Source organism: Tamandua tetradactyla, chromosome 3 (genome assembly GCF_023851605.1).
Source record: "Tamandua tetradactyla isolate mTamTet1 chromosome 3, mTamTet1.pri, whole genome shotgun sequence".
NCBI lineage: Eukaryota > Metazoa > Chordata > Mammalia > Pilosa > Myrmecophagidae > Tamandua > Tamandua tetradactyla.
In genome coordinates this window covers 117,865,088-117,887,068 of record NC_135329.1, presented here as the reverse complement: position 1 = coordinate 117,887,068, position 21,981 = coordinate 117,865,088, and the positions used below count along the sequence as shown (strand labels likewise).

At 33.3% G+C, this 21,981-nt stretch overlaps 1 protein-coding gene across 13 annotated transcripts in view; it reads right to left on the bottom strand.

The window, feature by feature from the left end:
* Positions 1 to 21,981, bottom strand: part of MBD5 (methyl-CpG binding domain protein 5) — a 524,034-nt gene that overhangs the window by 493,079 nt on the left and 8,974 nt on the right. The gene's annotated exons all lie outside the window — the stretch shown is intronic.

Below are 21,981 nucleotides of genomic sequence, written 5' to 3'. Positions count from 1 at the left end.
ATTTTGTTTGTTTGTTTGTTTTTTACATGGGCTGGGGCCGGGAATCGAACCGGGGTCCTCCGGCATGGCAGGCAAGCACTCTTGCCCGCTGAGCCACCGCGGCCCGCCCTCCAGGGCATTATTTAAAAGGAAGAGCTCTTTGGTTTTTTGCATGAAGTTTCCTACAGCTTACTCATAGCTGTGAAAAATGTTTTATCTGTAAGTCATAAAACTCCTTTTCTTTCTCATAGAGGCATAAGCTTCTTATCAGTTATGTAAAGGAAGATACAACTTTAAAACGTTAGAAACTAAGAATTAGTAGAAAAAATTGCCAAGAAAGGGGCAGAGATGTACAATCACTGAACTCTGACTGTAGCAGTGCCTTGTTTATAAGCATGCTTAGTTATTCTAATCGCTATTATGTGAAAAAGAAAAGGAAGAAAAATAAGTAGTATTTTTGAACCTCGAGTTGGGAGTGAGATCCTGTTATTTTGTACAGGTTAATATAATATCTTGATATATCCCAGAGTAATTTGGGCAGAAAATAAAAAAGTATTTACAAAGTCCCCTTGAGGGACTGAGAAAAAATGTAGAAATATTAAATCCCCCCACCTGGGGAATTCCTGATGTTCTTGCAAGCATTGGCAACTAACAACTTAATAAGCCAAGCCCTTGATCTTGGGGCTTGCCCTTGTGAAACTTATTCATGCAAAGGAGAAGTGCTAAGACTACTTATAATTATGCCTAAGAGTCACCCCCAGAGAACCTCTTTTGTTGCTGAAATGTGGCCCCTCTCTCTAAGCCAATTCAGCAAATAAACTCACTGCCCCTATTATGTGGGTCATGACTCCTGGGGTGTAAATTTCTCTGGCAACATAGGATATGACTAACCAGGGATGAGCCTGGTCCAGGTATTGTGAGACTGAGAAAGCTTTCTTGACCAAAAGGGGACAAAGAAATGAAACAAAATAGTTTCAGTGGTTAAGAGATTTCAAATAGAATCAAGAGGTCATTCTGGAGGTTATTCTTAGGCATTATATAAACACTTCTTTTGAGTTTCTCATGTATTCGAATAACTAGAAGGAAATACCTGAAACTACTGAACAGTAAAGCAGTAGCCTGGATTCTTAAAGAATTTATTCAAGACCCCTTTTAGAAAAAAAAAAAAGTCAAACTATTTGTTAACCTAAAGGAATTTAAGGAATAGCATCAAAAACAAAAAAACAAAAAAAAGTCATGTAATTTCCTTATAAATCCTTATCTCTAACCATTAATGTAGTGAAAACCTTATAAATGACTAGAATATCTTTCATAATTTTCTATGAATTCTTCGCTTAACCAGACACAGTCCGGATTGGCCCATAATAACAGGATTTCAAATCAGTTTTAGGTCAAGACCTGTCTGAAGTCAAACATCCCTTGTTTTTCCTTTTTTTCTACTAACAAGCGGACTGTAGTTTAGTAAATGCAAGATAATTAAACATGGATTATAAGAAACAACCTCCTTTACTTAGGGAAAAAAACATATAACTCCAGAAAGTTTTAGTAAGGAGCTTGAGGAACCATGGCTCCAAAATACTTGGATTTCAGGGCACAATGCTCCCTTTAAAAATTTTGTGCAAGTTTGGACTTAGCATATCCCTAAAAGACTAGTTACTAAATGCTAATGGAGAACCAAAAGAAATTTTAAAAAAATTCGAAAGCATGAAAACACAAGTTTACAAAAGTAAAATTCCTTAGATTATATCAACTACATTAAAATCCAAAGTGTCTGATTTAGATTTCACGGCACCTTGCATAACTTTTCTCCATTTCTGTTTCCTGTTTTATTACAAATAACAGATATAATACACTAGAAGAGAGGGAACCTAAGTTCTATATATATCACTTGCTATATGACCTTGGAAAGTCACCAACCTTTTCTGGGTCTCCAAGTCCCCACAAATAAAATGAAGAGGATAAAAATTACAGGATGTCTTTATTATTATAACATAGAATGTCTGCCTTACAAATCAACTTACATTTCCATTCTCTTAAGAAGCTGAGGGAAAGGATACTTTTTATTAACGTATATCAAGAAAGATCAATAAGTTGTAGAGAATTTGAGCAAAACAATAAACCAAATAAATGTATGAGACACATAGAAAGTGCTTCATCTAATAGTAAAATACACATTCTTCTCAAGTGCACATGGATCCTTCTCAAGGACAGAGCGTAATTTTAGGTTACAAAACAAGTCTCAATAAATTTTAAAATGCTGAAAGGATATGATAACTCTTCTCCGATGTCAACAGAATGAAGTTAGAAATCAAAACAGAAGGAAAACTGGAAAAATGACAAATGTGTGGAAATTCAAAAATATGTACATAACAGCCAGTGCACCAGAGAAGAAATTGAGAAGGAAATAAAAACCTGGAGACAAACAAAAACAAAAATACAACATAGTGAATTCTATGGAATGCAGTGAAGATAGTGCTCAGTAAAATCTGTAGCTCTAATTGCTAACATCTAAAAAGAAATCTCAAATTAATAATCTAAACTCTCAGTGGGAGGAACTAGAAAAAGAAGAACAAACTAAATTATAAATCCAATGTGAGTAGAAGGAAGGAAACAATAAAAATCAGAGCAGACATAAATGAAATAAACAGTAGAAAGTCAAAAAGAGAGAATCATGGAAACCCAAAGGTGGTTCATTAAAAAGATAAACAAAAGTATCCAAGCCTTTACCTATACTGGCAAAAAAAAAAGAGAGAGGACCCAAATGGCTAAAATCAATAATGAAAGGAAGGGACATTACTACCAACTCCACAGAAATGAAAGGATTATAAGAGGATACTATAAACAACTATATGTCAATAAGTTGGAAAACCTAGATAAAATGGACAAATTCCTAGAATCATACAAATTATACAAATTGACTCAAAAAGAAAAAGTAGACCTCAACAGATCAATAAAAAGAAGAGAGAGCTTCAGTAATCAAAAACCACCAACACAACGAAGTCCAGATCCAGATGGTTTCACTCGTGAATTTTACCAAGTAATAAATAAATAAACAAATAAGGCAAAAAAAAAAAGTTTTACCAAATATTCAAAGAAGAATTAACATCAACACTTCTCAAAATCTTCCAATAAACTGAAGAATGAAACACTTTTTAATTCATTCTATGAGGCCAGCGTCACCCAACCTCTAAAGCCAGTTAAAGATAGCACAGAAAAGAAAATTACAGGCTGGTATTCCTTGTGAATATAGATGCAAAAAATACTCAACAAAATAGAAGCAAACCAAATTCAACAGCACATTAAGAAAATTATACATTATGATCATTTGGGATTTATTCCCAGAATACAAGGGTTACATAATATAAGAAAATCAGCCAATGAAATATATCAAATTAATAGAATAAAAAAAAAATCATCTCACAACTGACATGAAAAGGACATTTGGCAAAATCTAGCACCCTTTCTTGATAAAACATTTAGAAAACTGAGAATAGAAGGGATCATCCTCATAAGATGAAAGGCATATATGAAAACACCCATAGCTAATGTCATATGCCATAGTAAAAGACTGAAAGCTTTTCTCCAAACACCAGTAGTTCAGCAAAGGGTGGATATAAGATCCACTCACAAAAATGACAGGTGATTCTAGACACTGTCAATAAACAGTCTAAAAAGTAAATCAGGAAAACAATTCCATTTATAAGAGCAACTAAAAGAGTCAAATATCTAGGAATAAATTTAACCAAGTAAGTAAAGGATTAGCACATAGAAAATTATTAACCATAACTGAAAGAAATTAAAGAAGAACTAAATAAACAGAAAGATATAATATGGTCATGAATTGGAAGACTTATTATCATTAAGATGTCAATACTACCCAAAGCAGTTTAAAGATTTAACAAAATGCCAATCAGAAGTACAATAACCTAAGCAGAAATGGAAAAGTTACACGGAAAACTCATGAAAATGCAAGGAGGCTCGCAAAGCCAAAACAAACTAGATGAAGAACAAAGTTGGAAGACTCATACTTTCTGATTTCAAAACAGATTACAAAGCTGCAGTAATCAAAACGTGGTACAGGCACAAAGAAAGACATATAGGTCAATGAAGTGGAACTGGGAGTTTAGAAATAAACCCTCACCTATAGCCAACTAGGTGAGGAAAGAATAGTCTCTCCAACAAATGGTGTTGGGAAAACTGGATATTCATATGAGAAAGAATAAAGGATAGAAAGATGACTCTGGGAAGATGATGGAGAAGTGAGCTCTAGGATACAGTACTTCTATCAAAACAACTAGTAAACAGGCAGGAACTTTCTGGAACTACTATTTTGAAACTCTGGAGGCCAGAAGAACACTGTATAGCATGCTGGGAAAAGGGTGAGAAAGAGGCTGATAAAGTATGGTAAAGAAGAGTAAATTTCTCTCTCCGTGTGATGGCTACTGATGCCCATGTGCCCCTACTCTTGTGACAGGCCACCGTGGCATCCGGTCCCTCGCTAGCTGCTGGTGACAAAAGGAACATAAAAATAATTTCCCCAAGAATGGGGTTGGGCATGACTGATCAACGATCACAGCTGAGGGCCCAGCTCTGAGGGCAGTTTCAAATCTCCCACCACCCCCGACAAAGGTGGCAGCATCAATCCTCCCTGGACAAGAGCAGTAGCAGTCATTGTTTCAACCTGCTCTTATGGGTTTTGGAGGTGGCAGTGGAGACTTAAAGACACTGCACTTCTCCAGGGCTGCAGGGGACAGTTAACTGAAGGGCTACATTGGCTGGGTACTCTAGATAAGCTCACCTTTGCGAAGCCATTGGAGTTCTTGGCTCTCTTCCTGATCCCAGGGCACTTTGGAGCCAGTATGCATTCCCTTCATGGGTCCCTGGTCCAGTTCTGGCAGGGGAAGACTGACATTGGAAAGTCTTCTCCAGTGTGCCCAGCTTCCACAATTTCCCCCAGGCAAAGAAACTTGAGTCAACAAAAGAAATGTAAAAAAACTATAGTGGTGGATAGTCTGGGAAATAGACATGGAAGCTTCCAACACCCTGGGGAGGGAGATGTGTCTCCTAGAAAATAGAGGGGACAAACCAAACTCCTATAAACAAGGAATTACAAAACAACAAAGAAACAAAATCCCAAGACAAGACAAAGAACTGAAAAGACAGGGAAAACCCTACAAACTGCATTTTCTTTGGGAAAACCTTCCTGATAGGAGGGTTGAAGCTGAAGAAAATCCGTCTTATCGCCAGCTGGTTACAAAACAAAAAAACAGATATCTCAGCGGATAAATCCCAATGTTAACATTTTAAAATATTAAAATGTACAGTATGCAACAAGAGTACAAGAAAATAATGGCCCATCCAAGGGAAAAGGATAAAAATCCAGACCACCACCAGTGGAGAAGGTGAGAAACTGGATATACTGAATAAAGCCTTCAAAGAAATGATCTTAAAAATCTGCAAGGAAATGAAGGAAAATACAAAGAAAGAAAGAAAGGATATCAGGAAAATAAACAAGCTATATAAAAGTCTTAGTAAAGATACAGAAATTTTTAAAAGGGACCACACAGAACTACGGAAGTTAAAGGTCACAATTGCTGAAATGAAAAAGTCCCAGGAGGGTTTCAAGAGCAGATTGGAGCTGACAGAGGAAAAAAAAAAATCAGTGAACTTCAAGGCAAGAAACTTGAAATGATTCAGGCTGAAGAACAGGTAGGAAAAAGAAATATTAAAAGCGAAAACTGTCTAAAATACCTACTGCGGAAACCATCTAGCGCTCCAATATGCACATTATGGGAGTCCCAGACAGAGAAGAGATAAGGGTAGAAGGAAGATTCAGAGAAATAATGACAGATAATTTCTTAAACATAGCAAAAGATGTGAGTATGCACTTCCAATAAACCCAAGGAACACGAAACAGGATAAATAGGAAGAAAAATGCACCCTGACATAAAGTGGAGACTATCAAATGCAAAGGACAAGGGGAAGGTGCTGAAAGCTGCAAGAGAAAAGCAATGTTTTACATACAAGGAGTTCCAATTAGATTGAGTGCTAATTGCTCCTCAAAAACCATGAAGGCATGAACATAGCAGGCTGAAATGCTAGAAGCCCTGAAAAAACAGCCAGCTAAGAATTTTATATCTGGCAAGACTTTCTTTCAAAAATGAGAGAGAGATGAAAATATTTCCAGATAATCAAAAGCACCCTAGATCTGCCCTACAACTAACATTAAGCAGGATACTTCAGACTGGAAGGAAAGGACACTATACAGTGTTTCAAACAGGCATAAAGAAATAAAGACTGGAGGTAATATTTTAAATTTGAATAATTAAAGGTGACAGTATTATCATAGTATATTCTTTGGTGTTTAATTCTACTTCTTACTTCCTACAGGTACTAATATACGTGTTATACAAATGCAAAGAAAGTAATGACAAATCTTTGTTTTTGGAAATACAAAGTACAAAGACTAAGTACTAACAAATATTTAAAAAATTGTGAGGGGACAGACAGGTATAGGAAAAGTATATGTACATGCTATTAAAGTCAAGTTGGTATCAAACCACATATAATTGTTATATATTCAGGATGTTAAATTTTAACCCCATGGTAACCACAAAGTCGATAAAAATATATCGATAGAAATAAGAAGGCACTCAATACAGCACAATAAAAGAAAACAAATGATTTTTAAAAGTAGGCTTTGACAGAAATGAAGGCTAAAAAAGTTATGTCTTACAAAGGCTAAAAAGCAAAATGGCAGAAAAAGACCTGTATGATCAGTGGTGACTTTAAAGCAAATGAGTTAAACTCTCCAGTCAAAGTTAGAGATTGGGAGAATGGATGTAAAAGCATGACCAAAGTATATGTTGTCTGCAAGGGACTCACCTTAAAATCAAAGACAAGTAGGTTGAGGGGGAAAGAATGGGAAAATATATATACCATGCAAATAGTAACCAAAAGAGAGCTGGGTAGCCATACTAATAACAAAAAACAGTAACAGGGGACAAAGATGGTCATTATAAACTGATAAAGAGGACAATTCAACAGGAATATATAACAATTACAAATATCTATATATAAATAAATCTATATATAAATATCTCCTGTAAACCTAACAGGAGAGTCCCAAAATAGAGAAGCAAATTCTGCCACATTTGAAGGGAGAAACTGATGGTTCCACATTAATATAAGAGACTCTAACACTCTTCCATAATAGATAAGACATCTAGTCAGATGATCAATAAGGAAGTGCAAGACTTGAACGATACTTTAAACCAACTAACCAACTAGACATAACAGACATATACAGAACACTTCACCCAACAAAAGAATACACATTCTTGTCAAGTATACATGGCTCAATCTCAAGGACGGACTATATGTTGAGTTATGAAATAAAACTCAAAAAAATATTGAAATCATAAAATGCATATTCTCTGACCATAATGGAATGAAGTCAGAAATCAATAATAGAAAAAGAAATGGAACATTCTAAATATGTGGAAATTAAACAAAATATTCTTGAACAACCAATGGGTTAAAGAGAAATCAAAAGCAAAATTAGGAAAGATCTTGAAACAAATGAAAAAGAAAATACAACATAAAAAACATATGGGATATAGCAAAGGCAGTACCCAAAGGGAAATTTACAACTATAAATGCTTACATTAATATAGAAGAAAGACTTCAAATCAGAGATCTAACCTCAAAACTGGAAGAACAGAAAAAGAAGAGCTACTAAACCCAAAACAAGCAGAAAAAAAGAAACAAATATTAGAGCAGAAATAAATGAAACCGAAAACAAAACAACAGTAGAGAAAATCAACAAAACCAAAAATTGGTTCTTTGAAAAGATCAATACAATTAACAAACCTTTAGTTAGACTGACAAAGAATAAAGGAGAGAAGATACAAATAAGTAACATCAGTTAAGAAAAGGGGACTAACTACTGATCCCGCTGAAATAAAAAGGACTTTAAGAGGATACTAGCAACAACTGTATGTCAAAAAATTAGATACCTAGATGAAATGAACAAATTCTTAGAAAATTATGAACTACCTACATTGATTACAGAAGAAACGAGATCTCTACAAACCAATTACTGGTATAGAGTAATCAAATTAATAGTATCAGTAATAAAACAACAACAACAACAAAGAAAAGCCCAGGACCAGATGGCTTCACAGGTGAATTCTACCAATCATTCCAAGAAGACGTACCTTCAATTCTGCTCAAACTCTCCCAAAAAACTGAGGACAGAATGCTCCCTAATTCATTCTATGAGGCCAACATCACCCTAATACTAAAGCAAAATAAAAATATGACAAGAAAACTACAGACCAATATCTACTATGAATACAGACGTAAAAATCCTCAAAAAAATCAGCAAACCAAATCGGACAGCATATTAAAAAAATTATACACCATGATCAAGTGAGATTTACTCCTGGCATGCGAAGTTGGTTCAACATAAAAAGAAAAATCAATTAATGTAATACGCCACATTAACAGAATGGAGGGAGGAAAAAAATGTTAATATAAATTGATGCAAAAAAGGCATTTGACACAATCCAGTGTCCATTCATGACAAAACCACTTAGAACACTAGGAATAGAAGGAAACTTCCTCAACGTGATAAAGGGTATGTATGAGAAGCCCAAAGCTAACATTATACTTAGCCGTGGAAGACTGAAAGCTTTCCCTCTAAAATCAGGAACAAGACAAGGATGTCCACTGCCACCACTGTAATTCAATATTGTACTGGAAGTTCTTGCAAGAGCAATTGAGCAAGAAAGAGAAATAAAAGCCATTCAAGTTGGAAAGGAAGTAAAACTTTCCCTATTTACAGATGATATTCAGAAGATCCTAAAAAATCCACCACAAAGCTCCTAGAGCTAATAAATGAATTTAGCAAAGTGGCGCAGTACAAGAGCAACACTTCAAAATCAGTAATGTTTCTAATCAAGAAATCAAGAAGAAAACTCCATTCACAGTAGCAACTAAAAGAATCAATATCTAGGAATAAATCTAACCAGAATATTAGTTTGCTAAATGCTGCCAGAATGCAATATACCAGAAGTAGAGTGGCTTTTAAAAAGGGCACTTAATAACTTACAAATTTACAATTCTAAGGCTGTGAAAATGTTCAAATTAAAGCACCAACAAGAAGCTGACGCCATGCAAGAAAGGGCTGATGCCATCTGAAACACCCCTGAAATCTGGGAAGGCACATGGTTGGTGTCTGCTCTTCTTTATTTCCAATTCTGTTGCTTACAGCTTTTCATGCCACTGGTTTCCTCTCTAAGCATCTGTGGGCCTTCACTTGGTTCCTCCAGGACACAACTCTGGGTTCTGCCTTGCTTAGCATCTTATTGGAAGGCACGTGGCAAGGTCTGCTGGGTTCTGCCTCTGTCTAGGCATCTGCTCTCTCTGTCAGTACTCCAAGCATCTCCAAACATCTGTGCCTCTGTCAGCTCTGAAGCAACTGTTCTCCAAGCACCTACATTTGTATTTCCAAACATCTGAGTCTGTGTCTGCATCTGAGTTTTCTCCAAAATGTTCCTCCTTTTAAAGGACTCCAGTAAACTATTCAAGACCCATTTTGAACGGGCAGAGTTGCATCTCTATCTAATCAAAAGGTCACATCCGCAGTTGGGTACAACATATCTCCATGGAAATAATCTAATAAAAAGTTTCTACCCTACAAAATAAATAATCTTCTATTGAATCCAGATTAAAAGAAATGGCTGCCCCCACAAGATTGGATCAGGATTAAAACACTGCTTTTTGGGGTACATAATAGCCTCAAACTGGCACACCAAGGATGTAGAGGACTTATACACAGAAAACTATAAAACCTTTCTAAGAGAAACCAAAGACCTAAATAAATGGAAGACATTCCATGTTTCTGGATAGGAAGACTAAATATCCTTAAGATGTCAATATTAACCATAGCAATTTATACATTAAATGCAATCCCAATAAAAATTCCTACAATCTTCCTTGCATAAACGGTAAAGTCAATCATCAAATTTATATGGAACAGTAAGAGCCCCCCCTGAATAGCCAATGCCATCTTGAAAAAGAAGAATGAAGTTAGAGGATACACACTTCTGGATCTTAAAACTTGTTCCAAAGCCACCAGTAATCAAAACAGCTTGGTCCTGGCACAGCAACAACCTATATATAGATCAATGGAATACAACTGAAAGCTCAGAAATCAACCCTCACATTTATGGCCAACTGATTTTTGACAAGGTGGCAGTGACACTCAACTGGGAAAGAACAGTTTCTTCAACAAACAGTGCAGGCAAAATTGGATCTTCATTTGAAAAAAAGAAAAACCGCAGACCCTTACTTCACATCATATACTAAGATCAACTGAAATTGAATCAAAGACCTATATATAAGAGCCAGAACTATCTAACTCCTAGAAGAAAACATAGGTAAGCATCTCCAGAATCTTAAGTAAGGCAGTGGTTTCTTGGGTGTTACACTGAAAGCACAATCAACAAAAGAAAAAATAGATAAATGGGACCTTATCAAAATTAAAAACTTTTGCATCTCTAAGGACTTAATTATGAAAATGACAATCCACACAATAGGAGGAAATACTTGGAAAGACATAGCCAACAAAAGTTTAATACCCAGAATATATAAAGAAATCTTTCAACTTAAAAACAAAAAAATCAAACCAATTAAAAAATGGCCAAAAGATTTGAATAGGTATCTCTCCAAAGAAGACAAACAAATGGCCAAAAAGCACATGAAAAGATGCTCAATAGTATTAGCTAACAGGAAATGGTAATGAAAACCACAATGAGATAGTATTTCACACGCATTACAGTAGTTACTATTTTAAAAAAAAGAAAATAAGTGTTGGAGAGAATGCAAGAAATAGGAACACTCATTTGTTACTGATGATAATGTAAAATGGTGCAATCATATGGAAGCCAGTTTGGCAATTTCTCAAAAAGCTAACAATATAGAACTACCATTTGACCTGGCAATTCCACTACTAGGTATATACCCAGAACTACTGAAAGCAGGAACTTGAACAGATATTTGCATGCTCACAGTGGCATTAGTCACAATTGCTAAAAGATGGAAGCATCTTTTAATTGCTAAAAGATGGAAGTGTCCATCAACCAATGAATGGACAAATAAAATGTGATATATATAAACACTGGAATATTATTCAGTCATAAAAAGGAATGATGTCCTGATACATGTGACAACATGGATGAACCTTGAAAACATGGTGAGTGAAATTAGTTTGACACAAAAGAACAAATATTGAAGATCTCACTGATTTGAACAGTTAGAATAAGCAAACTCTTGGAGTGAGAAGGTAGAATATAAGTTACCATGGGATGGGGGAAGGAGGGTTGACTAGCGAACAGGAAGTTAAGGGTTAAAATATACAGGGCTCCTATTTGGAATTATAGAAGAGTTGATGATGATAGCACACTATTGTGAACATAATTAGCAGTGAAATATATATCTGAATATAATTAAAAGGGGAAATGATAAATTGCATATAGGGTAATAAATTGTATATAGGGTAAAAGAATAATATTTTTTTATTTTAGAGTAGGCATCAATGCTAGAGATTAAATGGGGGGAGGATAAATGGTATGAGATGTTTAGGGTTTTCTCTTTTTTTTACCCCGGAGTAATAAAAATGTTCTAAAATTGACTGGGGTGATGAATGCACATCTATGTGATGATACTGCAAGCCACTGATTGTATGCTTTGGATGAACTGTATGTTTTGTGAATATTTCTCAATAAAATTGCATTAAAAAAATAAAAAAAATCCACGGAACTACACCACACAAAGAGAGAACCCTATGTTAAACTATGGACTTCAGTTAATAGTACAATTATAAAGATGTGCTATCATCAATTGTAACAAATGTTCCACATCAATGCAAGGTGTTGTGGTGGGGTGGTGTATGGGAATCCTGGATTTTATGCATGATAGTTCTGTAAGCCCATAGCTTCTCTAAAAAATAAATAAATAAATAAAATGAAATTAAAAAAAGAATGAAGAAGGATTCCTACCTTACATGATACACATAAATTAACTGAAAATAGATCAATGGTCTAAATATAAAAGCTACAACAATAACTCTTAGAAGAAAACATATGCAAAAATTTTCCTGAACATGAGTTTGCAACGAATTCTTAGACTTTATTATAAAAGCATAACAACAGAAAGGAAGATAGAGATAAATTAGACTTCATCAAAATTGTAAACTTTTGTGCAAAAGACATTATCAAGAAAGCAGAATGGGAAAAAATATGTGGGAGATTTAGCATCCAGAATATGTAAAGAACTCCTTACTACTAACTAATAAAAAGACAAACTAATGGAAAAAAAATGGACAAAGGATGTGAATAGCCATTTCTCCAAAGAATATATATAAATGACCAATAAACCCATGAAAAGATTACCAGCATAATTACCCATAAGGAATTAACAAATATAAACCACAAGATATCACGTCATACCCCAGAAAATCGCTATTACTTAAAAATGGAAAACAATAAGTATTGGTAGAAGAGAAATCATAAACATTTGGGTGCAATGTGGAAAACAGTTTGATGGTTCTTCAATAAATTAATCATAGAACTACCATATGATCTGGCAAGCTTACTTCTAGGTATATACCCAAAAGAAATGCAATTGAATCAGATATTCATAGACCAGTGTTCATAGCATTATTCATAAGAGCTAAAAGATGGAAGCAACTCAAATGTCCACCAAAAGATGAATGGCTAAACAAAATGTGGTATAGATATACAATGAAATATTATTCAGCCATAAAAAGTAATCAAGTTCTGATACATGCTACAACACAGATGACCCCTAAAGACATCAAGTTGAATGAAAGAAGCCAGACACAAAAGGACACATACTGTATGATTTTCCTTTAGGGAATTATTTCAGGGAATTAGATGAAATAATTAGAATAAGCCATTTCAGAGAATCAAAAACTGGAATACTGGTTACCAGAGGCTGTAAGGACGGGAGGCAGAGATTGGGAATAGGGAGTTATTGCTTAATTGGTAAAGTGTTTCTGTTTGTGGTGATGGAAAGTTTTGGTAATGGATGTTGATGATGGCAGCACATTGTGAGTGTAATTAACACCACTGAATTATATATTTGAATGTGGCTTAAAGAGAAAATTTTAGGTTTTACATGTTACCAGAATAAATTTTTTTAAAAACAATAGTATTTTATGACACAGTGAGCCCTAATGCAATCTATGAACTATACTTAATGGCGTAATTATAATATTATTTCATCAGTTGTAACAAAGGTACTACACTAATGCAAAGTGTTAATAATTGGGAAAACAGCATGTGTGATATGGGGTACATGGGAGGTCTATACTTGCTGCGTGTTTTTTCTGTAAATTTACAACTTCTTCTACTAAAATTTAAAAAGAAAAAACCACCAAAAACGGAAAAAAAAATCATAGACACATAGAAATATAGAAATATATTTACATTATTCCTTTGCAAGCAATGCTATCATCATTTCACCTAGAATAGATACTTTACCAAACAATGAATGGTATAACAAATGTGGCAAAAGGCTAGCAGCTGGTAAATTTGCATATCTGGGGGGGGTATGTTGGTGGTTTACATACTACTTCTGTATTATTTCTGCAACTTTTGGTTAAGTTTGAATTTATTTGGGAAAAAAAAAGCACTTTGAACCCGTACTATATAGTACTACACTACTGATAATATGAGAAATAGGGAAAGATACCACAAGTCATTTGGTTTAATCATGTGTTTGATATCTCCATTCCCGATTCTGAGACAAGAGGTTCAACAGGGAAGTGGAAGACACTTTTTCAGCCTTTAGCCATCTTTCCATTTTTTAGATTTGAGTAACGTTTCTTACTTTAGAACCCATTTCTTCAAAATCTTAGTATCCTCTGCTATCTCCACATTCTCCATCAATTTTCTGTGCCTTCTCTACAACCAGTCATTTTATTCTCCCACTTATTTTAAGCCAAAAAAAAAAAAAAAAAAGACAACAGTAGGGTAATTTTCCAAGTGGCATTAGCATACTTCCAAAGAAAAGTCCTGTCACCCAAAATTAATCTCTTACTAGACGTTTTTTAGATTATATGATGACATGCAATAAAAAATCTGGCAGTAAAAAAATATATTCACACATCCATATATGTTGAGGTATACAAGGGAATGGTAGATAATTCTAACTGGGAGAAAGATGTTCCTTTAACAATACCCCAAGTGTTCTGATCATTGACAGGTATGGCCTTTCTTTCTTTAAGAAACAATAAATATTCTAAAACACTTATTCTATTACCCTACTCCATGCCCATCTCTTCACAGTCATAGGAGGTACAGAAAGAGGTTAGAAGGCATTGATCAACACTGCATATGTATTAGTGTTCTGTAAATTAGGGTTACTCTATAATACTCCAAAATCAATTACATTATCACATCCAACTTTAATACTGATTTTTATATTTGCATATGAATTTATTAATACATCAAATTTCTATTAAGAACTCTATTATTTATAGCATATTAGGTAGTTTTAGAATTCATATTTATAAAATTGGCAGACATTTTTATATTGTCAATTTTTTTTCTCTATTCAACTTTCCTAATTCCTTCCAATTAATCCATATTATTTTCCCCACCTTCTAGGGACTTGTACAAAGTTTTATGTTAAGTACAAGCTATTTCTTTGAAAGCCTCATCTACAAAAATCATGTATGACCAAAATCTAATAACAAGGATTGCATTTTTTTTCATATCCTAGCATAAGCAGAACATATATATTAGGATACGGGAACAGTGTTGGCACTCTAAGGTGGACAGAAAGGGAAAAAGAACCTATTAGGGCAAGTATTTTGATAATGCAAAATACTGCCCAATGAATCCTATGAAATATTAAAGCAAATAAGGGAATAGTCAGAATGGGTGTCCCTAGCTAGCCCATTCTCAGATGTCTCAGAAAATCTGAGGTTGTGTGTGTGGGGGCTTTCTGTGTACTGTACAGCAGAAATCTAGTCTATTATGCCATAACAAATAAAGAAATTTGAAAATACAGGTTAAAGGCTTGCAAATTTCTGCTTTTGAAAGGATTTGAAATTACTTCATTTGAAGTTTTAGTGTAAAAGAAGGCAACATATTTTGATTACCATGCAGTGAAAAATAAATCAATCCTATTAATCTTATTGGAATTACACTCCTTAGCAATTTTTTCCTTGGTCATTTAATTTAGTCTAAGCCTTGAATGTCTCAATCAAATTCTAAAAAATAAATACGTTCTAAGAAATGATGAATATGCAACTAAGTGATGATATTGTGAATTACTGATTATGTATGTTGATGTTTTATTTTGTTTCTTAATTTTTAAATTAATAAATAAATTAAAAACAAACAAACAAACAAAAAAAACAGTATGGTACTGGCATAAAGATATCTATCTTTATATACTGACCAATGGAAGCAAATAGAATGTTCAGATATAGACCCTCTCATCTATGGACAATTGTTCTTTGATAAGGTAGTCAAGCCAACTCAAAAAAAATAGAATTAAATAAATAAATAAATAAATAAATACTACACTGCATACACATACAAGCAAATCTTTCAACAGGAAATACAATCACTGCTAAGCTCTTCAACCAATCTAAATTCAGCAACTAATTCTCATCATTTCAACCATATAAAATGATTTCAAAATCCTAAATTAGCGTTTTTTTTGGTTTTACAAAATTCCAGATAAAATAAACTGCCATATTAAGGATCTCTTCTAAAAAATCAATGGCTTTTTATATACAATTATTTATAAACAATAAACAGGTATTTTAAGAAGTTATAACCCAGAATTTTTTACATGTAGTTGATTAAAGAATGGGAAAAAGCAATTAATAGTTTAAGAAAAAGTTTAACCCTTACCTAAGATCTGAGCCCAAAGCAAGGCTTAGCCCATTCACAACAATGAATTTTACACAATCAACTGTAAGTATCATTGAAACCATATGGGTGAATCAACTGAAGAGGACACATTCAAAGGAGATACAAGGCAATAAAAATTTTGAAGAATAGAGTGAAATATTATCAACATTTATTCCACCAAGTATTCTATAAATAGTATTACTATTTGAATTCTAATAAGGAGAAGAGAAATAGTTTGGCTCAACACACAGCCCTTACAATATTTTGAACTCTAATTTTAGTCTTTGTACAGACTCTGTACTATGCTGTAAAAGGTCATGAACTTTCTGTATGCCTCGGTGTCTTTATGAGAGAAAATAAAGATTTTTTTTCCACTATCTTTCTCAACATTAAGATAAAGAAGTATGAAAATAATACAAAGAATTTGACAAATGTGAAATGCTAAATCAAATTCTGACATACTTTTCAAAGAACTGTAAACTGTTCTGTTTTATTCTACCAAATGAAAAGTTATCAAGTTTAACACTTAGCAAAACATAGTAGTCACCATTTTCCTTCTATCTTACAACTACTATATGGGCAGTACATAGAATCATTAGAATAGTTAATACTTTTATGGTACTTGGCATTTCTCTAAACCATTTATATGGGTATGTAATGGTATGTGCGTGTGTATAAATATATATATTTTAAACATATATGCATATAAACATATACATATATACACACATACCATACATATAAACACATACACTTATTACATTATATATTCTCATATACTTATTAAACAATCCTGAAGTGGACACAATTATTAGACCCATTTTACTAATGAGAAGACTAAGGCACAGAAAGGTTACATAACTTTAACGTCACATAGCTAGTTAAGTAGTAGAGCACAGATTTGAATCTAGGCAATCTAGCCCTAAAGTGCAAGCTCTTAAGTTATTTACAATACTGTCTATCTAACATGAAGAAACTAAGACTAGAAGAGGAAACTCATTTAACTTAAAAGAATCACAGAAAACGCTATGAGTAGAATATTCACATGAATCAGGCATGACCATTTATTCAAATTTGTTAAGTTTTAACTGATCTCATTTGTAGGTGTCTGTCATTAGTTAAGTGCAGCAGAACAGCAGTAGACAAGGTTCTCAGCTCTAAGACTTCAGAAAACTTTCAAAATAGCTTTAGGACTAATCATCAATTTTATTTATTTTTTTTAAATTAGGGATATAAACCAGAAATTCTTAATTTATAACATAATTTCACAAAGATTCTGAAACATGGTCATTATGAATAGTAGAAGCAGAGAAGACAAAGGGAATCAATTTTTAGCAAATGCCCACAATGCGCTGGGACTTCATATGCACTGTGTCATTTAATAGTCATAACAACTCCATGAGATATGTACCTCTATATTTTAATTTTACTGATAAAGAAACTAAGTTTAGAACCTTAGCAGGTCACTGAAGGTTGCATACTTTAGTTTTCAGCATATGTAGTCAGTGTTCAAACCCAGGAATGTCTCTGAACCTCTAAAGGTTGTCTATTTAAAGAGGGTGTAATGGTTATTGCGGATCACTGTGAATACTATGGTTAGAACAGTATAGAAAGACACTGATTTTTTTTTTTTTTTTTTTTTACATGGGCAGGCACCGGGAATCGAACCCAGGTCCTCTGGCATGGCAGGCAAGCATTCTTGCCTGCTGAGCCACCGTGGCCCGCCTGACACTGATAATTTTAACACTTAACTTTACAGATAAATTTCATGAAAATATTTGCCTCACTTTTATATTCTTCGCAGAAGTTTCTGCATAGGTGCTTACAAGTAGTGAAATGCTTACCACAGTATGGCACAAAGTAAGCAGTCAAATGTTATTGAAATTCAGAAGAATTACATATCAATGCTCTCAAGGATATTACAGTAAAAAAATCCTGTGCAACCTTTTTTAATCTTTAATTCCTTAATTCTACAAAAGGGATATTTTTGTTTGTTTGGACTAGGGATCCTTGGAATACACTTTAATAGGAAGCAAGCAGGTGGCTGCAAAACAAAGGGAAATCATTAATCCCTGAATAATTTGCAAGTGAATCTTCATTTCTACTTAGGAGACACACTGATCCCTTGGAGTTATAAGACACATTTCAAACATCATAATAAGGCCCCCAGCACTGATGAGCTCAGAACATCAGTGGTCTAGACACGACTTGAAAAATGAATCAATACTAGTGATACTGTCTCATTTAGAACATTTTAAAAACAAATAAATGGGCAAATAAACACTAGACTCAATTCTGTAGTTATTTTTAGATGTTAATGTCCTCTAAAAGCTTGATCTGTTATATTAAGAATACCAGAAAGCTAATGATCACCTGATAAAGACCATTTGTTCAAATCTTCAAATTGATGCACTAGAAGAATTTATCAACCAACATTAATGTGATACACCCTATCTATTCAATGAATGATTACCCATCTTCATAATATTTTGTTTCTAATAAAAGTCAAATGACATTTATTTGTTATAGTGTTCTTAATACCTTCGGCATTTATAGAACTTTTAGCTATTAGACCATTGATTACTTAACACAAAAACTGATGTACAGAGACTTAAAAGTTAGAGAAAAACATGAAATTAATATACCATACTGACAATGTTATAAGTTAAATGGGAAATAAAAATTAAAAATGGACTTTCTTCAACTTTGTCTTCAAAAGCATTACTCCAAGTGAGATATACCAATATTTCCAAGGCTAGCATCATGGTCTGAAACAGTTAATGTAACTTAGTAGTTTGTAACCACTTCTTATTGTATGAGTTACCCTAAAAATAACCAGAATAAAGTCGGCATTTGTATTACTATCATTATGCAATTCTACTTTTCTTACATATATATAAATGCATAAATTTTTGTATTCTAATAACTAATAACTAAGACACATATATGTCCTAGTTTCAGAACATTCAATTTGTGAATCTGATGTCTATCTTGGCTTACTCCAGACATCATACTGACCTATAGATCCAGATACCAGTGGAGGGTCTCCTCAAGCTGTCCAACTAATGCATCCCTTAACCTCATTTGTTACGATCTCCTATACCAGCCTAGTATACTTGCAGTATGTTTTTTCTTTTCTTCATTAGTCATAGCTTAGATAATCACACTCAAGGCATTCTCTTTTGAATACATACAGATATCAATTTTAACCCCCTTTCTTTTTTTTTCTTTTCCAACTCCTACCTGGTAATGTTTAGGACACGAGGTTATATGATCATTAATTTCCATTGCTATTATCTCTGTTAAAGGAGTTTTATGAGACCTAAGAACTCTAAGAACGATTCTATGGGAAAAAGCAATAAGAGTTCTAAACTGAAATAAAAATAAACTTTTGTAACACAACGCTTTTAAAAGTACTAATACATTTTTGCTGTTAAGCATAAAGAACATTAATCTAAGTTTAAATACTAATCCTAGGATAGAGTACTTTGGTATACGTTATCCTTACCTAACTGCCCTTACCTAACTATCTAGCATCACCTTTCACCACGCACCCCTCTTGCTCTTAACTTCTGTCATGCTAACATTTCTTCAATGTCTCCCACCTGAAAGCCTTCATACAAGCTGTTTCTTCTTCCTAAAAAAACTCTTCTCCCTCTTGGTCAAGTTAAATACTATTCATCAAGATATCAGTCACTAAACACTTCCTCAGGAAAGTTTCCCTTGATATCACTGATTAGTAAATCCTCATTCTAAAAGCGCTCATATGCAATACCATGTACCTCTCTACTGCAATTGGAACAGCTGTAATTCCGCATTTATTTGTATGATTATTTGATTAATATCCTTCTCTGTCTCTAGGATTTAAATTCCAGAAGGGCATGATTCATGTCTATTTTTGCTCACTATCCCACTGAGCATATAATGGTTGTCAACACATATTTAATGAATCAAGAAATTTTCATTATCTTTAAAATGAAAATAATGAAAGATATTTTCATTGGTAAAAAAGGTACAAAAAAACAAAAAACAAAAACACCAAGTTAATATCATCTACATAGTTGTTGTTGTTTAATCACTATGATTTTTCAGCTGAAAACAAAATAAAGGGTCATTTTGGTAGAATTCTTTAAACTTGCCAGTTTTCAGAAAAAACATTAATAAAGTTCAATTCTTGGTGGTAGGTGTGAATGGGATGATACTTTACATTAGGGCAAGTTGGAAATAAAGTAGATGCAAATAAAATGTATAAAGTAAATGGAAAAGCATAAGCTATGTTCTTTTGTTACTTTTAGCACTTATTTATATAAAAGATTTATACTCATTTAAATATACTATTTGCTAATGATCCTCAGGATTGACTTTAGTATGAATTTTATCAAAGGAAAAAAATTTAACCCAAAGGTTACTATACTTGGGAAACATTTTGTTGTTTTAACTATAATGCTTCATTTCCAACTCATACTCAGCATATGTTTGCTTCATAATCTATTGGATTTTCTAGTCACAAATGCAAGGAGCTATTCATTTCTTTAATTTTTGTGCAAGTTATTTTTCCCTCTTGATATATACCTTCTCTACTTTTTCTTTTCTGACCTGTATACTACAAAATAAAGTTTTAAAAACATAAATGTAAAATATATTGTTTTTAACCACTTCACTAATTTACCAAGTTATTCTGAATGCTTATTCTAGCTTTCAAACAGTAAACATAAGCTTCTGGATCCCTTCATCTGGTTAGAAATATGTCTTAAGTTAATTCACCCTCTTGACTGTGTCAACTTTATGCTCTCAATCTAAACTCTGATTAACACATGTCCTCCAAGGAAGCCCACTGTGACTAAGTTCACGGAATTCTAATTGTTTCTTTACTCTGAATATTCACGTACTAAATTTGATGTTATTTTACAAAGATTCCTAAAGTGCTTTTCAAACACGTTTCAGTCACTTCTAAAAAGTATTTAATCTTCAAATCTTCTGTTCTATTTTTTCCTTTATGCAATTCATTACCTGAATATAGAAAACAGTAAAAAAAAATTTTGAGTGACAACGTTATCTTTAAGTGAACATACAATAATTTGGGTTATATATCTTGGACTGAATCTGACCTTCTGTCTACCACTTATGACTGACGAGCTTCTACTACCACCGTTGTCTCCCTAGTCTATATTTTCTCAGGATAGTGCAAAGTACATTTTGTTGTCTGGAGCAAAATATTTTAAAATCAGGATAGACATATCCATTGTTTTTCCCTCAAATGACTAGGCTTTTTCACCCTATTACATAAAAGAGATTAGATCAGTCTGACAGACTTTATTCTATATCAAGCTATCATGATTGTTAGCCAATATTCAATTCTCTTCAAGGCATTCAAAGGATATATTCATGTGACTATTAGGTTAGGGCTGCAATTTTCTTCAGTCATTCTTCTTCTCATTCCTTTAATAAATAAATGTATTTTTTCAATATGAAATTACCTCATGAACATAAGCTTACTGTTAAAAATAAATCCAAATAATACAAAATATGCAAAATAGTTTTTCAAGCTTCTAGCAGTGCCCCCCCACCGCCTCCCACAAAAACCCTCCTCTTCACGGCTACATATAAACAGTGTACACTAAGGATATAATTTGATACTGTCTTCCAGACCTTTTCTTAAAATATTTACATACATACATGGCATGTATCTTTTATATAGTATATATATTTATATATATATAGTATTAAATGATGTATGTCAATATACTTGCTCTTTAACATTATATACATGTTTTTATGCATCCATTTTTCACATAAATGGGATCATACTATGTAATATTATTTTGTGACTTGCTCTTCATCTGATAGATCTTTCCATGTTCTTAATCTACAAATCTAAATTTTGTATGCTTGTTTTTAGTTCTTATTTTCAGATGTCATTGGTAGTATTTCCTAATTTTTCATGTTATAATATTCTAAAGTAAATTGATCATTTCTTTCAGTGTCAAGGAAAATGAATAAGGTAGATCTTTCCACTGGAATATCTGTTAATTATATAGCATTT